This window comes from Felis catus, chromosome A3 (genome assembly GCF_018350175.1).
Source record: "Felis catus isolate Fca126 chromosome A3, F.catus_Fca126_mat1.0, whole genome shotgun sequence".
In the NCBI taxonomy this organism is placed as follows: Eukaryota; Metazoa; Chordata; class Mammalia; order Carnivora; family Felidae; genus Felis; species Felis catus.
In genome coordinates, this window is record NC_058370.1 from 12,553,885 (window position 1) to 12,573,547 (window position 19,663).

General features: G+C 44.6%; 1 protein-coding gene across 2 annotated transcripts in view; it reads right to left on the reverse strand.

Moving 5' to 3' along the window:
- CSE1L (chromosome segregation 1 like) overlaps positions 1-10,142 on the reverse strand; it is a 46,735-nt gene extending 36,593 nt beyond the window's left edge. Inside the window, exons 1-2 of one of the 2 annotated variants that reach the window (XM_045053510.1) lie at positions 9,989-10,091; positions 6,233-6,349 (exon numbers count right to left, since the gene is read on the reverse strand). The gene's annotated coding sequence lies outside the window, so the exon portion shown is untranslated. Of the gene's footprint in view, positions 1-6,232; positions 6,350-9,988 lie in introns of both variants that reach the window. The other variant, XM_006929678.5, reaches the window with a different exon arrangement.
- Positions 10,143-19,663: the final 9,521 nt, after the last annotated feature.

A 19,663-nucleotide genomic window follows, 5' to 3' on the forward strand; every position in this document is an offset into this window, starting at 1 on the left:
AGAAAAACAAAGTTCTAATGACAAAAAAAAAAAAAAAAAAAAAAAATCTGTAAGGGCACCTGAGTGGCTCAGTTAAGCATCTGACTTCAGCTCAGATCATGATCTCACAGCTCGTGAGTTCAAGCCCCACATCCAGCTCTGTGCTGACAGCTCAGAGTCTGGAGCCTGCTTCAGATTCTGTGTCTCCCTCTCTCTCTGCCCCTCCCCTGCTCTTGCTCTGTCTCTCTCTCTCTCCTTCAAAAATAAATAAACATTAAAAAAAACTTTTTTGGGGGGCGCCTGGGTGGCGCAGTCAGTTAAGCGTCCCACTTCAGCCAGGTCACGATCTCGCGGTCCGTGAGTTCGAGCCCCGCGTCGGGCTCTGGGCTGATGGCTCAGAGCCTGGAGCCTGTTTCCGATTCTGTGTCTCCCTCTCTCTCTGCCCCTCCCCCGTTCATGCTCTGTCTCTCTCTGTCCCAAAAATAAATAAACGTTGAAAAAAAAAATTAAAAAAAAAAAAAAGAAATACAGACAGAAAAAACAGCACATATATACAGATTATAAGGGTGAGTGCGTGCACACATCATTCTCCATAAACAAAAAGCTTGAGAATGCTATAAAAGAGGACTCTGTGGTCTCCGGGTTGTTGCTGAGTAGGTAAAATTAAGTGCAAAATGACAGAACTTTCTGGGGCGATAAAAAATGTTCTAAAACCGTGCTGATGAGATGGTGGTGACAGATGCACAACTGTATACAATTATTAATGACACTCACCAAAAAGTACACTTCACATGAACTCACAGTAAGTTATACTTCAATAGTTATTTTTTAAAACTGCACTTCTGCTTAGATCCCAGGACCCAGCTTTAGGGAAAAAGTCACACTAGCTCCCAGGAACTTAGGAAATGTCTCCTTTTCAAGGCAACCATGCACCTAACTAAATTTGGAGCTTCTAGAACAAAGAAGAAAAAAATTAAGTATGTAATAATTTTTGTAAAATGTAATTAAGCTAAGTGGAAAAAAAGTCAAATACACCACAATTCAAACTATGTAAAAAGAAAAATTTAGGGGTGGCTGGCTGGCTCAGTTGATAGAGTGTGCAACTTTTGATCTCAGGGTGCAGGGTTTTAAGTTCGAGCCTCACACTGGGTACAGAGATTACTTAAAATCTTTAAAAAATGTATACATACCCCCATCTATAGAAAAAGACACTCCAAAATGTAAACAGTGATAAATGTCTATGTGATGAACACCGGACATTTTTGTTCTCTTCATATTCTTTTAGATTTTCCTGATATCCTACAGAACTACCTATATGTATTACACTTACAATCAGAAAGTTATTAAAATTTTATGGCATTTTTAAGGGGACCTAGGTGGCTCAATCAGGTAAGCATCCGACTTTGGCTCAGGTCATGATCTCAGTTTGTGAGTTTTAGCTCTGCACAGGGCCCTCTGCTATCAGCATAGAGCTCCCTTCAGATCCTGTCCCCTTTTCTCTCTCCTCCCCTGCTCGCGCTCTCTCACTAATAGTAAATAAACATTAAAAAGTAAGTAAATAAAATTTTGTTGTCTTTTTAAAATGACCTTGTCACAGGTAAATTTAGGCTCTCAATGGAGCTTATATATTAGTTGGAAGACAAGACACAACTGTGATTCCAGCTACAAACTAATCCCTTTCCTGCAGTTTTGAAATCCAAAAATCTATAAACTGAAAGGTTTTTTTTGTTGTTGTTTTTTAAGTTTGTGGCAAACTCATTTAGCAGCAAAACCTGGCCCAAACTGCCTGAGGCTATAAATAAAATATCTTACTTTGTATAAAAATTTGTCTTACTTAAGAAACACTAACGTGTTTGCAGAGTGCTACCCCACATCCCACAGAGAAAGTTGCATAATCCACAGTATGTGCATCCAAAAAGAAAGCCTGAAACACATTTGTCCCCTGGAGTAGAGGTGCCAAATCAGTCACACAAAAACTTAACTGTTAGGAGGTTGTTAACAAGAGAGTCACTTGGCCTACATTTCCATGTGGGCCAAGATTTCCAAGAGGCTGAGTCTTGAGTTGAACTTGAAGGATACATAGAACTGGAAAGGCAAAACAGAATGAAGACCCATCCAACACAAGAACTAGTGTGAGCAAAGTAACAAACAGGAAGCTACATAGCTCCTTTGGGGAACAGTGGAATTGGAGGCTGAGATCAGATCATATTATTAGATCCTTAAGACTTAGCTGAAGAGTTACATGATTTAATGTACAATAGGAAGCCACTACGGTTTTTTTGAAATGGGTCAAAACTTAATGAGAGTGGAGTATATGAACTTTGGGCTGGTAATGGTTTCCGGAATGGAGCTGAAGGGAACAAGTGAATATCTGTTAGGATACTTTTTTTTTTTTTTTTTTTTAAACGGGACAATCTATGAACCAGGCACATCTATGAACCAGGCACAATGCTATGGACCACAATCTATGAACCAGGCACAATGCTAAATGTTTTTGTATGCTTCATATCATTTCATATAAGCATTTTACATACAAGAAGACTCAGAGAGATTAACGTGCCCCAAGTCACACACAGTTAATAAAAATCAGATTCAGGAACGCCTGGGTGGCTTGGTTGGTTACGTGAACGGCTCTTGGTTTCGGATCAGGTCATGATCCTGCAGTTCATGAGTTTGAGCCCTGTGTCAGGGTCTGTGCTGACAGCGCAAACCTGCTTGGGATTCTCTCTCTCCCTCTCTCTCTCTGCACCTCCCCTGTTCGCTCCTGCTCTCTCTCAAAATAAATAAACTTAAAAAAAAAAATCAAATTCAAATCAGTCTGACTCTATAGGTCTACTCTCTTCCTACCAAGGCTATCTTATCTCTCAGGTGGAAGAAATAATGACAGAAGCCTGACCTAGAATGGAAGCACTGGGAATGGCAATAGACAGGACATGTTGAGGAAGGGAGAAAGGAAGAAAGGAGGAGGAAGGGAGGGAGGAAGGAAAGGAAACAGATAGACAAAGGGCTATAATTAATGCTGTGCCTGTGCAGCTTATACCTCCACAGCCAGAAACCACAACCTTCTAAGGAGAATATTTGTTTGAAACTATCTGTATTCTCCTTATTAGAAACTGGAAACATTTTTATCATAAGGGAAGCCAATATTCTGACTGTTCTAGATTTGCCCACCAATCCATTCACTTCTTTTGACCCAGGGCAAAACACTCCATGGCATGAATATTAAGTCCTACTCAACCATACACACAATTTGAGAGGCCACCCTTTCTGGGTTTTATATCAAAAGTTTGGAAAAGGTAGGGGTGCCTGGCCGGCTCATAGTCGGTGGAGCATGTGACTCTTGATCTAAGGGCTGTGAGGTCAAGAGATCCTTAAAAATAAAATCTTACAAAAAAATAGTTTGGCAAATGCTATACATTATAATCCTCTTTTGGAGATTCACCTTAAAGTCTTCAGGAACTGAAGCAGTAAGTTATCAGGTTAATGTTGTTTAACCCAGAGTTCCCCCTCATTACTTGGCCACAGAACTACTTCATTATATAAAACTTTGCAACATGTGATTTAATCAATTTATTTCCCATTCTTTTTTGTGTTGAAATGCTCGATCTGTTATGAAATCATGAAAGTTGGCTGTTGCCAAGCAAAATTATTTACGTCAGTATACACGAGCTTAAAAAATACGAAACAAAACTCATCTTTTTCTATCACACAAATTTGTCCTACCTTTTTGAGATTTACGCAAGGCAGCATGTTAGAAACTGTGTGTGTGTGTTGGGAGGATTAGAGATTAATTGGATCTATTCTGTTGAGTTTAATACACTCCCCAATAATTTTGCATTTCACTAACTTTCTTCATTATGTTCCTATAGCACTGTACATATCACAACCAAAATCTCTTAGATTCCTCATAATTTATCTGAATTAAAAATCCAAACTCTTTACCATGGCAAAGTCTTATGCAATCTGACACCTGTCAACCTCACCTACCTTCCTTTTGGCTCTGTGCTCAAGCCACAAAGCCTTCCCTCTGTTGCTTGAACCAGCCAAGACAGTTCTCCATGCCTGTAATAATGCTCTTCCTTCTAATCTGATACTGGGCATCATTCAGCTGTCAGCCCACCATCAACTTCTTAAAAAGGCCTTCCATCACTATCATCTACACTATTAACAGCAGTAACATCATCTGAAATAGCTTTTTTGCTTTTTTTAAGTATCTTTAATGTAACTGCTACCCTTATTTGTAAGCTCCTTAGGGCAGGGACTTTGTATGTCTTGTCTCTGTAAGCCCAGGACTTTTACCACTGCCTGGCACATAGAAGATATTCAGTAAGCATTTGTTGCATGAACTAAAGGATGAGTCAATGTCAGTCAACTAGCTAAAACAGGAGTTCCGGTATGGATTAGAGACTATTCTTCAAGGATCAGTTATGAGGAACCCCAACAACATAGGAATTCAGTTACATGACCAACTTACCCACCATAATTCGTTTCTGTTCACTTAAAAGTGTTTCAAGGAAGAAGTGAATCCGACAGACTTCAAGCTGTATTACAAAGCTGTAATCATCAAGACAGTATGGTACTGGCACAAAAACAGACACTCACATCAATGGAACAGAATAGAGAACCCAGAAATGGACCCACAAACGTACAGCCAACTAATCTTTGACAAAGCAAGAAAGAATATCCAAGGGAATAAAGACAGTCTCTTCAGCAAGTGGTGCTGGCAAAACTGGACAGCGACATGCAGAAAAATGGACCTGAACCACTTTCTGACACCATACACAAAAATAAACTCAAAATGGATGAAGACCTAAATGTTAAGACAAGAAGCCATCAAAATCCTTGAGGAGAAAGCAGACAAAAACCTCTTTGACTTTGGCCATGACAACTTCTTACTCAACGCATCTCTGAGACAAGGGAAACAAAAGCAAAAACGAACTATTGGGACCTCATCAAAATAAAAAGCTTCTGCACAGCGAAGGAAACAATCAGCAAAACTAAAAGGCAAGCGACGGAATGGGAGGAGATACTTGAAAACGACATATCAGATAAAGGGTTACTATCCAAAATCTATAAAAAACTTATCAAACTCAACACCCAAAAAACAAATAATCCAGTGAAGAAATGGGCAAAAAACATGAATAGACACTTCTCCAAAGAAGACATGCAGATGGCCAATCGACACATGAAAAAATGCTCAATACCACTCATCATCAGGGAAATACAAATCAAAACCACTATGAGATACCACCTCACACCTGTCAGAATGGCTCATTAACAACTGAGGCAACAACAGATGCTGGTGAGGATGTGGAGAAAGAGGATCTCTTTTGCACTGTTGGTGGGAATGCAAACTGGTGCAGCCGCTCTGGAAAACAGTATGGAGGTTCCTCAAAGAATTAAAAATAGAACTACCTTACAACAAGCAATTGCACTACTAGGTATTTATCCAAGGGATACAGGTATGCTGTTTCGAAGGGAAACACGCACCCCCATGTTTATGGCAGCACTATCAACAATAGCCAAAGTATGAAAAGAGCCCAAATATCCATTGATAGATGAATGGATAAAGAAGATGTGGTGTGTGTGTATACACACACATACATACAATGGAGCATTAGTCGGCAATCAAAAAGAAGGAAGTCTTGCCATCTGCAACTACGTAGATGGAACTAGAGGGTATTATGCTAAGCTAAATTAGTCAGAGAAAGACAAATATCATATGATTTCACTCATATGAGGACTTTAAAACACAGAACAGATGAACATAAGGGAAAGGAAGCAAAAATAATATAAAAACGGAGGGGGACAAAACATAAGAGACTCTTAAATACAGAGAACAGAGGGTTACTGGAGGGGCTGTGGGTGGGGGGATGGGCTAAACAGGTAAGGGGCACTAAGGAATCTACTCCTGAAATCACTGTTGCACTATACGCTAACTTGAATGTAAATTAAAAAAATAAATTAATGGGGTTCCTGGGTGGCTCAGTCAGTTAAGTGTCTGACTTACGGCTCAGGTCATGATCTCATGGTTAGCGAGTTCGAGCCCCACATTGAGCTTTGCGTTGACAGTGCAGAGCCTGTGTCATCCTTTGTGTGTGTGTCTCTCTCTCTCAAAAATAAATAAACATTAAAAATAATTTTAAAAAAAGAAAAAAATAAATTCTTTAAAAAAGTGAATTTGAGATCTGTCCTATATTACTGTTCATATTATGTCAGTGTTCATACTTTTGTTTCAGGATTCTGCACTTACCGTCCTCCCTGCCTGAACAGCTCTGCCTCTGGAGAGCTGCATGGCTCACTGCCCACTTCACTCAGGTCTTTTTCCAAGGTTGTCTCTTTTCAGAGATAAGTTCCTGGACCATCCTATCTAAAAGAGCACCCACATTAGTCACTCTCCATTCCCTTATTCTATTTTTCCAAGCTCCAAATTCCCAAATATTATAGGCCATATTACTTTGCTTTCTTGTTCACTGTGCTTCTCTCTTCCCTAGACTCTAGGTTCCATGAGAGTAGGAGCTTTGTGTTTTGTTCATTTCAATTTCCCTAGAGCTTTACAATAGTGATAAATACCTAATATGTATTTCTTATACTATTTTCAAAAGCTACATTCCCTTGATTTTTCCATCAAAAGCATTATCATTTCACACGTTTGTTCTGGTCAATTGACTGTGAAAAATAAGAGGTGGGGAAAACTGATTCTAAGACCACATGATAGAATGACCCTAAAATGACAAAGTTGAGGTACTAAAATACGACTATTTGTAAGTGAAAAAAAAAAGTGGGGGCGGGGAGGCCACCAGCGTGGTTCAATTGGCAGAGCAACCAACTCTTGATCTGGGCTCAGAACTGACAGCACATAGCCTGCTTGGGATTCTCTCTCTCTGCCCCTCCCCAATGCACTCTCTCTCTCAAAATAAAATAAACTTTAAAAAAGTGTGCATTGGGGACAGGGGAGATATACAAACATACATGCAACAATCCCTAAAAGTCAAAATACTACACAGACTCTACAATTTAGTATTAGTTAAGGAACTAAATATTTATCAACAAACCCTTTTTGTATCTCCTTAATGATAATGTCTATAAAACCAAATTATAAGCTTAGCCCTGATTTGGGAAAGCATGACAAATAAGGTAATTTTAGAGAATACTCCATAGGTATTCACCATACATGGGCAAAATCAAGGTCTAATTAAGCTACCTAATCTGGCCACGGGTGAAAGTACTTTGACTTTTTAAAATATCAGCAATATGTAAACACAGAAAGTGTTACTGATTTTATTTTTTTTTATTTATTTTTTTTTTCAACGTTTTTTATTTTTGGGACAGAGAGAGACAGAGCATGAACGGGGGAGGGGCAGAGAGAGAGGGGGACACAGAATCGGAAACAGGCTCCAGGCTCCGAGCCATCAGCCCAGAGCCTGACGCGGGGCTCGAACTCACGGACCGCGAGATTGTGACCTGGCTGAAGTCGGACGCTTAACCGACTGCGCCACCCAGGCGCCCCTGTTACTGATTTTAAAATAAAGATTCAAACTAAAAATGGGAAATACATTCTTTTGCCTTTAAAAAAGGGGCGATGCTTTAGTTTTTCCACAGAACTATCTTGGGAAATCCTTACCAATTCAGTTAAAAAATAAAACACATGTGCCACAGTAACTCAATTATGAGAAACTTATCTAAATTCCAAGTTCTTCTTGTTGAATGAATGGCTGGACCTAAGTCTAGCCTCTTCCCACAGGCCCTCAGTTATGGATGAAGACTTGGAATAAAAGCTTTCCAAGGCCATCTCACAGACATCTGTGACATAAGCTGATCCAAGATCTGTGCCTTTTCCTTAGATATTTCTTCCACATTAGAGAACCATTCCTGAGTCCTTACATCTGGGGAAAGGGAAAGAGTTCCAATGAATGAAAACTATCTGGCACACACACATCAAGAACATACCAAGGCACTTTGACCCACCCTCTGCTTTCTAATCACAGGAACATACCATTTAGAATCAAATCCAAACTCTGTAATTGTCTACAAAGCCTACATGATCTGGCCCCTGGACACCTCTCCTTTCTTCATACACTACTGTAGCATGCTGGATTTTCCTCCAATATTCTAAGTCTATTCCTATCCTCGAGCCTTTGTACTTTCTATATCCTCTGCCTAGAATCCTCTGTCCCCTCACCTTTCCATGGCTGGTCTCAGCTCATATGCCACCTTCTTCACCTGTCACTTATCATTATCTGAAACTATCTAATTCATTTATTTGTATTGTTTCTTTCTCCCACTAGGATATAAGCTCTCCACGGGAAAGGACCCTGTCCATGTTTATTTCTTCACTGTCTTCCCAGAGATTAAGTGGATGCTCTATAGTTATTAAATGAATAAAAGAACAAATTAATTCCAAAGCTAGAGCAGTGCTCTCAAACCCATCCAATCCTGTATAGGAAACCTCTGCGCCCACCGCTTCTCAGCCTTTTGGCTAAGACCAAATGTAGGAAACCTCTGTCCCAGCCCCCAAATAGCAGAAATCAAAGTAACCAGATGGGAAGAAAAAATTCCCTTGCACTGATGGAAAGAAGGGGAAGAGTCTTGGGGCGGGCGGGGTGGCGAGAACAGGGTGAACTAAGAGTCCCGGGAATTATGCAAAAACTGGAGAAACACACACACAAGTAAAAACTTCGTATGGGGGTGGGGGGCGAGGGGATGAGAAAAGAACGCTGGTGGGATCCAAGAGTAAAAGTCCCCTTCTGTGCTTCCAAGGAATAATACCACGTGGCAAGCACTCATCACCAGAACACAACAACAAAGACAGGCAAGGTCCTTGCTCTTGAAGTTCACAGCCCAGCAGCCGAGAGACAGTGAACAACTCTAAGTAGTTCTAGAGAATGATAAATGCTATTAAGAGGTGAAAGAAAGAAGCCCTCAGAGAAGTTGGTCAAAGAAGGTGTAAGAGGCGTGAAACAGGGAGCCAGTCTTGCAAACCTAAGAGGTCGGTAATTTTCAAGCAAACGAAAAGGCAGGTCCAAACGCTTTACGGTGGGCACGAGCTGGGAACATTTAAGAAAACAGAAGTCAGCAGTACAGCTACAGCGGCTAAGAGCAGATGGGTGGAAGAGGCGGACAACGGTCACTTCAGGTGGGACTCTGTAAACCACGGTAATAACTGAGTGGATTCTCACAGCCACTTTACCAAGCAGATTGTTTTCAAACCCACTTTGCGCATAACGAAATGGGAGACACCGAGGGATGAAGTGACTAGCCCTGCATTGCACTCCTAGGGAAAGGCCAAATCTGGAGCGAACCCAGGCCTTCCAATTCCAAAGCTCATGCTCCGAACTACCGTATTATCGCGTTTCCCCCCAAGAGCTGGACTCTACATTGCTGGGCAGGTGCAGGGACTAGGACATACTCCTTAGCTCAGCAAAGCGAGATCACGATGCTCAGTTACGGTCGGGGAGACTGAAGCACAGGGAAGTTAAAGTTCCCCCCTTTCAAATCAGAAAGTGAGTCGGGGCAAGAGAAGGTCTGGGCGGCGGCCGTCCCTCACCCAGCAGCCCGGCCGGACAGGCCTCGCCGCGGCACTCAGCTCACGTTGCGGGTGGCCGGCAGCGACGAGAACGGACGCGCAGGCGCGACCAATGAGAGGCGGCCTTCCCGAGCGGCCCGGCGGCGGCGCGACCAATCGGCGCGGCGCTGGAGGGGAAGGGGCGGACGCTCGGGCAGCTCGCGTTAGGCCGCGCCTCGGGGGCCCTCGCCCCTCACAGGCCCCGGGGCCGCCGGGCGTGGGCCCGAGCCTCGGGACGCCGCGAGGTGAGGTGAAGAGAGACCCGTCGGTGCAGGCAAAGACCTCGCCCGAGGGCGCCTCCCGAAGCACGGGCCCGCATTCCGCTCTCGCCCAGAGGCGCGGTCCTTGCTTCCCAGCGCTCGGAAGTGTCAGGAGCGCCGCATCCCTCCCCTAGCTGGGTCCCAAGAAGCCACCCTGCCAGGCCGTGCACGCCCCGCGCCTCACCTCCTGGGGATACGGGAACGGAGAAGGGAATCTCAGCCGCGAACTGTGGCCGGCACTACCCACCCCTGCCGCTCCGCCTCACATTCAAACCCCGGCAAAATGGCGCGGCGGCGAGGCTGCGGCCCGGGCGCATGCGTGAGAGGGGCAGAGGCGGGGGGGCGGGGCCAGGAGCGCTCGGGCCCCACCCAAACTCGAAAGACCAATGGAGACGCGCTCCGTGTTTGCGCTGACGTCACAAGCGACAATGCCCTTTGGCTTAGATCACCGCCGCGGGCATCGCAATCCTCATCCTCCCCCCCCCCCCCCCCCAGATGGACGCTGGTTCGGCCAGGGGCCGCTGGAGTGCGACCTCGTCTGACGTAGGGCTTCAGTGAGGCACGTAGTAGGTCTTATATAACTGTTGAACGAACTGCTCAAAGTCCTGTCCATAGCCTTAGACGGAGAACTTTCTGCCCCCTCGCAGAGCACATGTTTTACAGCGAGAGAAGGAATAAACAAAATAATTTCAGATCTTGATAAGCGCTATGAGAAGAAAATTTAAAACAGGGTGATATGACAGGCAGTGACTTGGAAGGTCATTGGATGGTCAGAGAAGGCCTCTGAACAAGTGACATTTGGCCTGAGTTTCAACAAGGAGACAGCTGTGTGAAGATCAGGCGTGAACTAGGCTGGGGCTTAATGAAGTGCGGAGGAACAGGAGGCGGAAGGTAGAGAAGCCAGCAGGGGCCAGATGATGTAGGGCTCATAACCTTGTTAGACTGTGCCTTATGTGCATCCACTACAGGATGGCCACCAAATCTACATTTTATTTTATTTTATTTTATTTTATTTTATTTATTTTATTAAGTTTATTTATTTTTGAGACAGAACATGAACGGGGGAGGGGCAGAGAGAGAAGGAGACAAAGAATCGGAAGCAGGCTCCAGGCTCTGAGCTGTCAGCACAGAGCCCCACATGGGGCTCGAGCTCACGGACCGCGAGATCATGACCTGAGCTGAAGTCGGTCGCTTAACGGACTGAGACACCCAGGCGCCCCCCAAATCTATATTTTAAAAGGCCCACCAGTTGCTGTGTGGAAATGGACTGTATGGGGGGGAAGAGCTTGAAGCAGAGGAGACTAGAGGCCTCCAGGAGAGAGATGCTCAGACTCAGGTGATAACGGTGCATATGGAAACAAGTGGACAGCTTCAGGAGATACTGTAGAGGTAGGGCCTGCAGGATCTTATGATCCATTGAGTGTGACAATGACAGGAAGCAATGAGGACTTATGGCCCAGCCCTCAGTTTTGGCCGCCAGTGGGCCCAGCTTTCAGAGCCCATCCCTTGCAATTGCTAGTTTGCTCCTCCAGGGACTGAAAGGCACATATTTGGTTATCATTCAAGGAAACAAATATAAGAACACAGAATTACATAGGCACTGAGAATTGCAGAACTCTCACCACGTAATGACTCTGTCCAAACCTCTGCAGCAAGAAATGACCGAACTTGAACTTGGCTTCTAGCAGCATAAAGCCATGACCTTAGTATGACCCCAGTGTCTCCCCCTCCCCCCCCTCCCCATAACTGCTTGAGAAAACTCAATGCTGCCAGGAGAATTTACTGTTTGTGTTTGTTCTAGCCCAACACCTAAGGATAGGCCCTCACTTTCTTAGAACATTTACTTTTTTTTTTTTTTTAAGTTTATTAATTTTGAGAGAGAGAGAAAGCGTGAGCAGTGGAGGGGCAGAGAAAGAGGGAGACAGAATCCCAAGCAGGCTTCGGGCTGTCAGGGCAGAGCCCAACACGGGGCTCAGTCTCATGAACCATGAGACCATGGCCAGAGCAGAAATCCAGAGTTGGTCGCTTAAACGACTGAATCACCCAGGCTCCCCATCTTAGAGCATTTACTAAGAAGGGCTTACAATTGTGAATTCTTCTTCAGTCTCTTTGAGATATATATGTATCTGTTGCAATTAGGAGTGTCTTTCTCAATGACCTGAAAGCCGTTCCTTTGAAATATAATCATCAGGAAGGTAAGGCCTCGGTCTCTTGGTCTCTGTGGGAGTCTGCAACCTTGATAATTGCCAGCTAGCAGACATAGCTAACCTGATCACATTTACACCGACCAACCCTTTGTAAGTTTTTACCTGTGCCCTCACTCTCTCCCGCACTCCCTCATTCTCCTTTAAAATGCCCAGTCACCTCTGCATAGTCGGAATCCGCTCTTTCCCCTACTGTCAGTAGTTACTGAATAAAATCTGTTTTTACTGTTTTAACAATCTCCAGCTTTGTTTATCTTTGATAGCACCCTGCCTATGAACATGTAAAAGCAATTCCTGAGATAAAATGTAAAAAAAAAAAAAAAAAATGCTCTGTTTGAGTGAATGATGTAAGTTTTTGTAAAATTGCTCAACATCTCTTATCACAGCCCACAAACGCTGCAAGATCTGGCCCCTGCCAACCTGCCTGACCTCATCACCTTCCTTCCTCCTCCTCTCCACCCTCACTCAGTGTAGCCACCTCACCTTCCTTTTTGTTCTTCCAAGATCCAAGCGTTCTCCCACCTCAGAGTGTTTGTAGCTGCTCTTCCCTCTGCCTGGAATGCTCTTCTAGACCCCTGAATAACTGACTCCATCTCTGTACATTCAGATTCCAACTCAAATGTCACCATCCTGTCTGAAATTGCCCACTGTCCACACCCAGTAACTCGACATTTAGGTTTGCCAGATTTAGCAAGCAAAATACAGGACACCCAGTTCAATGTGAATCTCAGAAAAGCAGTGCATGATTTTTTTAGTGTAAATATTGCATGGGACATACTTATACTAAGAGATTATACATTGTTTATCTGAAATTCACATTGACTCAGGTGCCCTGAATTTTATCTGGCAACCCTAGCCTCATATCTTTCTGTTTTCTTCATAGCATTTATCACTCTTTGTGATTGTCTGTTAATTGTTCCCCTCATCATTAGCTTAAGGACTTTATTAGAAAAAGTACCTTGGGGCACCTGGATGGCTCAGTCAGTTAGGTGTCAGACTCTTTTTTTTTTTTTTTTTAAGGTTATTTATTTTATTTTGAGAGAGAAAGTACAAGTCAGGGAGAGGCAGAAACAGAGAGGGAGAGAGAGTGAATTGCAAGCAGGCTCTGCACTGTCAGTGCAGATCCCGACACAGGGCTTGAACCCACAAACCGTGAGATCATGACCTGAACCCAAGTTGGACGCTTAACTGACTGAGCCACCCAAGTGTCTGATTTTTGATCTTGGTTCAGATCATGATCTCACGGTTTGTGAGATCAAGCCCTGGATCGGGCTTTGTGCTGACAGCTTGGAGCCCACTTGGGGCTCTCTCTCTCCCTGTCTCTAAAATAAAGAAATAAGCTTTAAAACAAAGGACGTCATTTATCTTATTTACAGCTGTACCCCAAAGCACCTAGCACACAACACCTGCTCAATAAGCATTTGTTGAATGCTGAATGAAATACCCTATATAAATAAAGTCCACTGAGAAAGATGTAAGTTACTGGGACATTGGTGGAAAAGATGTATTTTTACCATAACAGCAACAGGACGAGCAATCAATCATACATATCTGCTTTCCTGGACAAACATTGTCTTCCAGTCCTGGTGAGAACAATCCTGATGATTTAACAGTTTTCCATCTCTGAGAGCTAATCACGAGGGAGGCTGGCTGGAGTCCTGTGTCATCCAGCATCTCTGCCAGTTTCTGCAGAAAGCCCTGAAGTGTGCCAAGGTTCCCGTGTCTGTGGACACAACTCTAGTGGTGCCCACTCCCTTTGCTCCTTGCAGCCGCGAGAAGAACCGTGCAGGTGAGGGGCACAGAAAAAGGTTGGTGTGTCCTCCAGCCTCCATGGGTGATACTGAAGACTCTCCTGGGAATCTGCATTGTGTTCTCTATGTCCTTACTTTTTTTTTTAATTTTTTTTTAACGTTTATTTATTTTTGAGACAGAGAGAGACAGAGCATGAACGGGGGAGGGGCAGAGAGAGAGGGAGACACAGAATCGGAAGCAGGCTCCAGGCTCTGAGCCATCAGCCCAGAGCCCAACGCGGGGCTCGAACTCAGGGACTGCAAGATCGTGACCTGAGCTGAAGTCGGACGCTTAACCGACTGAGCCACCCAGGCGCCCCTCTATGTCCTTACTTTTAATTTTGCTTTATCAGATGTTCTCTGAGAGGCTCATTTATTGGTCTCCCACCGTGATTCTGGCATCGTCATTGTTAAAGTGTATTCACTGGTCTTTTGTTGTATGTTGTAAAGCTATTAGGCAGACAAGGTTCCTGCCATTTCTTCCAGATGTTGAAGTCTATCGACCATCTCACAATGCGCAATATTCCTCTTTGGCCTGTTCAGACCTTTCCTCTTCCAATTCTATCTTGTCTGACATCAATATTATTAGACTTGCTTTCTTTTGGTTAAGTTTCCTGGCGTATCTTTTCATCCCCCTGGCTTCATTGAGATAGAATTAACATGTCTTGATACATCTTTTACCAGCCCTTTACTGTCACTCTTTGATCTTGTGTCACACTAGTTAAGAGCATGGACTTGACTACCCATGGACTTGACTTAATGCCATCTGCATGACAGCGGGCACATTACTTGTAATTGAGCTGTCTAGTCTCTACAGTAGTGATAGTAATAGGAATTGGCCTCACAGGGTAGGCAGGAGGATGAAAGAGACAGGATAGATGAGGCCCGTGGAGAAGCACCTGAAAAACAGTAACTGTCCAAACAGTGTTAGGTCTTATGCCCATCCTGTGACCGGGCGGCAGTGTATTTTTGATGTCCTCCTGTTGTCCCCAGTCCTGCCTTTCCCAGATGGTACCGATTGAGGCCTGGACAGGCCTTTGGATGCTTGCCTTGGCCCCTGTGCTTTAAAAGGTGCCATTCTGGTCCTGCCCCAGCTCCCACAGGTGAGGAGGGGGCCCTGCTCCAAGTGGGTTGTGCTCACCTGGAACCCGTACCACCTCCTTTCAGACCTCGTTCCGGTGACACAGGACCCTGGAATTCTCCACCGACAGGCCCCAAGCCCTCTTCCAGGGTCTGTGGAAACCTCTTGCCTGGGTCGCTCCTGAGAGCTGAGACATAGCAGCTGTGAGCATCCCTAAACTGGCAGTGGGACTTGTGGACAGATGTGTTTGCAGGGGGTTTGGACAGAGCTGTGTATCCTCGCACACACATTCAAAGCCTCGTGGTACAGGTTGAGGCCTGGGGTGGGAAGAGAAAGGGTGCAGGATGAGGGCTGATTCTCCCCATGTTGCTGTGTTCTGACATGGAAGTCTGAGCCTGAGAATTCCATCTTTTTTTTTTTTTTTTTGTAGAATTCCATCTTTGAACCTGGGCTTCCAGGTTCTGCAAAGGTGTTGCTTGTCAAGGAAGGAAGATGGAATGTGTGTTTTTGAATACTTACTATCTTGACATATAACTTTTAAATATTTATTAGTTTAGTTTAGTTTTAGTGTTTATTTATTTTTGAGGGGGGTGACGGACAGAGGATGTGAAATGGGCTCTGTGCTGACAGCAGAAAGCCGGACGTGGGGTTTGAACTCACAAGCCATGAGATCGTGACCTCATGATCAAGCCGAAGCTGGAAGCTTAACCCACTGAGCCACCCAGGCACCCCAACTTTTAAATATTTACACTTACTGGATGCAAGGCCACATCTGTATGTCTGCCCCAGAGCCACAGACGTCAGCAGTGTGCTGTGCTTTCTGCTGAAGGGGGCCAGTGCCCTACATCACCTACTTCTGAATGTCTGCTATACCCTGTACATCAACAAGTCCTCCCTGTGTGAGATCCGTCCTTGGAGACAGACCGAAGACAGCATCAAGGATGCAGTGCCTGGAGGGATGGGGCCAGGAGCTCATGGCTCTCCAGCACCAAGAGGTGGTGTGGGACAGCGTTTAAGAGGCAGGTTCTAGAGCCAGACTGCAGGGCTTTGAATCTAGCTGTGTTGCCTTAGATGAGTTCTTTGACCTCTCTGAACCCCAGGTACCCTTCTATAAAAAGCAGAGCGTGATGATGGTAACGACACCTACCTTAGGCAGTGGTTGTGACAGTCTAAGGAGATGACGTGTGCAGGGCAAATGCCTGGCACACTCAGAATCCAATAAATGATCATTATTACTGTTATTAATCTGCTGCTAGGTGCTATCTCAATAATGAAAACAACAATAGCTGACATGGAAAGAGCATATAAAATGATCAGTGGGGAAGCCTGACAGGAGGAGTGAAGTTCTCTTTCTCTTATCCTTTGGTGGAGGGGGAAGAGTCCAGGGAATACGGAGCTTCAAACCAGAGCCCTTTGGGTACCTGTGGCCTTTGGAGTTGAGGACTGAGCACCTTCCAGAACTCTCTCAGAGGGAAACAGTGCCTAGAGCTGATTTCCATCATAGCAGGTATGGAGAGGAAATGGGCCTTTGGGTGGGCCAGCTTCCTCTTCAAGCCGAGGAAGGAAAATGGAGAGTGGAATGCCAGCAACCCAGGAAAGCCAAGGAAATGACCCAATTCTCTTGAGTTTGTGAAGTGTCCTGTGAGAATTCTAGAATTTCCATGAAAAAAATTCCTTGGGGTGCCTGGACGGCTCAGTCAGTTGAGCATCTGGCTCAGGTCATGATCTCTTGGTTCATCAGTTTGAGCCCCCGCATCCAGCTCTGCTTGGGATTGTCTCTCCTTCTCACTACCCCTCCCTGCTTGTGCGCGCGCTCTCTCTCTCTGTCTCTCTCAAAATAAATTAACTTCAAAAAAAATCCTGCACTTTCACCAACACTTTAGCGAGTGCCTGCTTTGCATCTGTTACTGTGTTCTAGCAAGTGAGATTGTCATAAAACAGCCAGGGTTCCTGTCCTCACACACTTACATTCCAGTGGAGGAGACAGATTTCAAACACATCATTGCAGATGGCAGTGGGTTCTGAAGACACGGTGGAGGTAACCGAGGAGTTAGCAACTGGGTTGAACCCCGGGAGGAGGAGGAACCAGCCATGGAGCAATCTAGAGAAAAAGCCTTCTCGGCAGAGGTGATAGCAAGGGCAAAGGCACTGAGGAAAGAGCAAGTTGTGAAAATCTAAAGAAGTCACTAATTGGTGTCACAGACTTTGAGGTGTGTAACATTAAATGGAGAAATGAAGGCAGCTTCTGAGACAATATCCATGGTGGGCATGAAAGGGTCCAAGGTACAGCCCCCAAAAGGCTAGTCTTTTCTTTAATTGTTTAACTTTATTACTGTTGCACCATTTATACAATTACATATAACTTCAATGCATCCATTGTACTTTGTTTGTTTGTTTGTTTGTTTGTTTGTTACCATTTTCCAATGAGTGGTGGCTTGGTGTCTGTGACACAGAATGGAAGAGAAACCAGAACTGCAATAATGCAGACTTTTTTTTTTTTCATTTCCACTGACCATTGAACAGAACTACAGGTGCACCCAGCCACGGACACGCATTAACAGGTCATGAGAAATCTAGGGAGGCTAAGTAGGATGAGAGAATGTTTGTTACTCCCCAAAATACCTGGGGACGAAGAATGGAGTCTTGGCATCAAGATACGTGTGGACAGGCTAAGTGGGCTGTCTGAAAGTTGGCGTTCATCCACAACATTACAAAAATGTCAAGAAAAAGGAAAACACAGAACATACTACTTTCAGAAAGATCTGCTTGCCTTGGCATAGGCCCTGTGGGCAGAACGTATCATTCCCCAAACCCTTTGCGAAAGACAAGATACTCGGATTGTAGTGGCAGAGTGCACGTAACGGCAGTTCAGGTACAAAACTTGTACTGCGCTTTCAGACATTGATTACGAAGGCTAGTCTAAGAGATCTGGTAAAGATTGTTTTTTTTTTTAAGTTTTATTTGTTTTTGAGAGTGAGTGAGTGAGTGAGCAGGGAGGGATGGAGAGAGAGAATTTCAAGCAGGTTCTGTGCTGTCAGTGCAGAGCCTAACTCAGGGACTGAACTCACAAACCACAAGATCATGACCTGAGCCGAAATCACCAGTCGGAGGCTCAACCCACTGGGCCACCCAGGTGCCCCCGGTAAAGATTGTTTCTAACTCAGGTGTTTGCAATATCCAAGCAGATGAATTTACAAACAGGGGCTTTGGAACATAAGCTCTTCAGAGACCAGGACTGTGTTCTGCTGGATACCCTGCTTGGTTGCCCCGCCCCTTCCCTCAGATTAACCAGTGACAGCAAGAGGCAGTGTGGTTGGCATATAAGTGTGTGCTCTGTCCCAGTTGGGCTGCTTCCCAACCGTGTGATCCAGGTACACAGCCTCAGCGGGCCTCTCCGGGGCTTAGTATCCACATCTAAAAAATGGGTGAGGGGTGCCTGTCTGGCTCAGCTGGTGGAGCATGTGGCTAGATCCCGGGGTTGTAGGTTCGAGCCCTGTGTTGGGTGTAGAGATGACTGAAAATAAATATATAAATAAAGAAACTTAAAAAAACAAAAGGGAGGTCTAATACTGCTATGTCATACAGTTGTTGCAGTATTAAAAGGACTTCTTGTATGCAAAGCACTTGTTATCTGGAGTGCAGGAAACCATGAGTAAATGTTTTTTAATTTTTTTTTTTAACATTTATTTTTGAGACAGAGAGAGACAGAGCATGAACAGGGGAGGGTCAGAGAGGGAGACACAGAATCTGAAACAGGCTCCAGGCTCCGAGCTGTCAGCACAGAGCCCGACGTGGGGCTCGAACTCACGGACCGTGAGATCATGACCTGAGCTGAAGTCGGCCGCTTAACCGACTGAGCCACCCAGGTGCCCCATGAGTAAATGTTAAGAAGTGACACTGATAGTCTGCTTATTGCTGATGCCCTAAAAGGGGCATAAAGTTAGCACAAATCCTACCGTACAAAGAGTTCTTCATTCCAGCTTCCATGATCTGTCCACTGGCCTCTCCCATAGAATGGTGCTTGGTTTTTGCCTGCTTCTCAGAAAACCATAGCACCCTGGACAAGAGAATCAATATGCCATTATTTAAGCTCAAATTCACTCAAGATAAGAAGTTTACCAGAATGCATGGTATTTCTTGAACATAAATCAAGATGAATTTTAGGTCAACGAAGAAGCAGCTACAGAAGCTTTACGCAGGGATTGGGAATCTCTGGAAAAGATGAAAATTGACATATAAAATTATCTGCAGAGGCTCAATCTTCAGTTGATTACCAGAGACGGTTAGCTTGCATTTAGAAACGGACATTTCAAAAAAATACTAAAATCATTTTTGCCAGAATCCTTGGGGAATCCCCACCCCTTCTTTTGCTGTGAGCATGTAGTTGCCTTTACTAAGCTGGATACTCCTAAGATGTGACACAAATAACTAACTCAAGGACGATTTCGCAGATTTCTTTAACTGGACAACAGGCATGTTACACAGCTTTGCAAAAATTTCAGGGAACTGGGGTGCCTGGGTGGCTCCATCAGGTCAGCGTCTTTTTTTTTTGTTTGTTTATTTTTTGAGAGAGAGAGAGAGAGAGAGAGACAGAGCGTGAGCAGGGGAGGGGCAGAGAGAGAGAGAGAGAGAGAGAGAGAGAGAGAGAGAGAGAGAGAGAGAGAGAGAGAATCTGAAGCAGGCTCCAGGCTCTGAGCTGTCAGCACAGAGCCCGACTATGTGGGGAGTTCGAACTCACGAACTGTGAGATCATGACCTGAGCTGAAGTCGGACACTTAACTGAG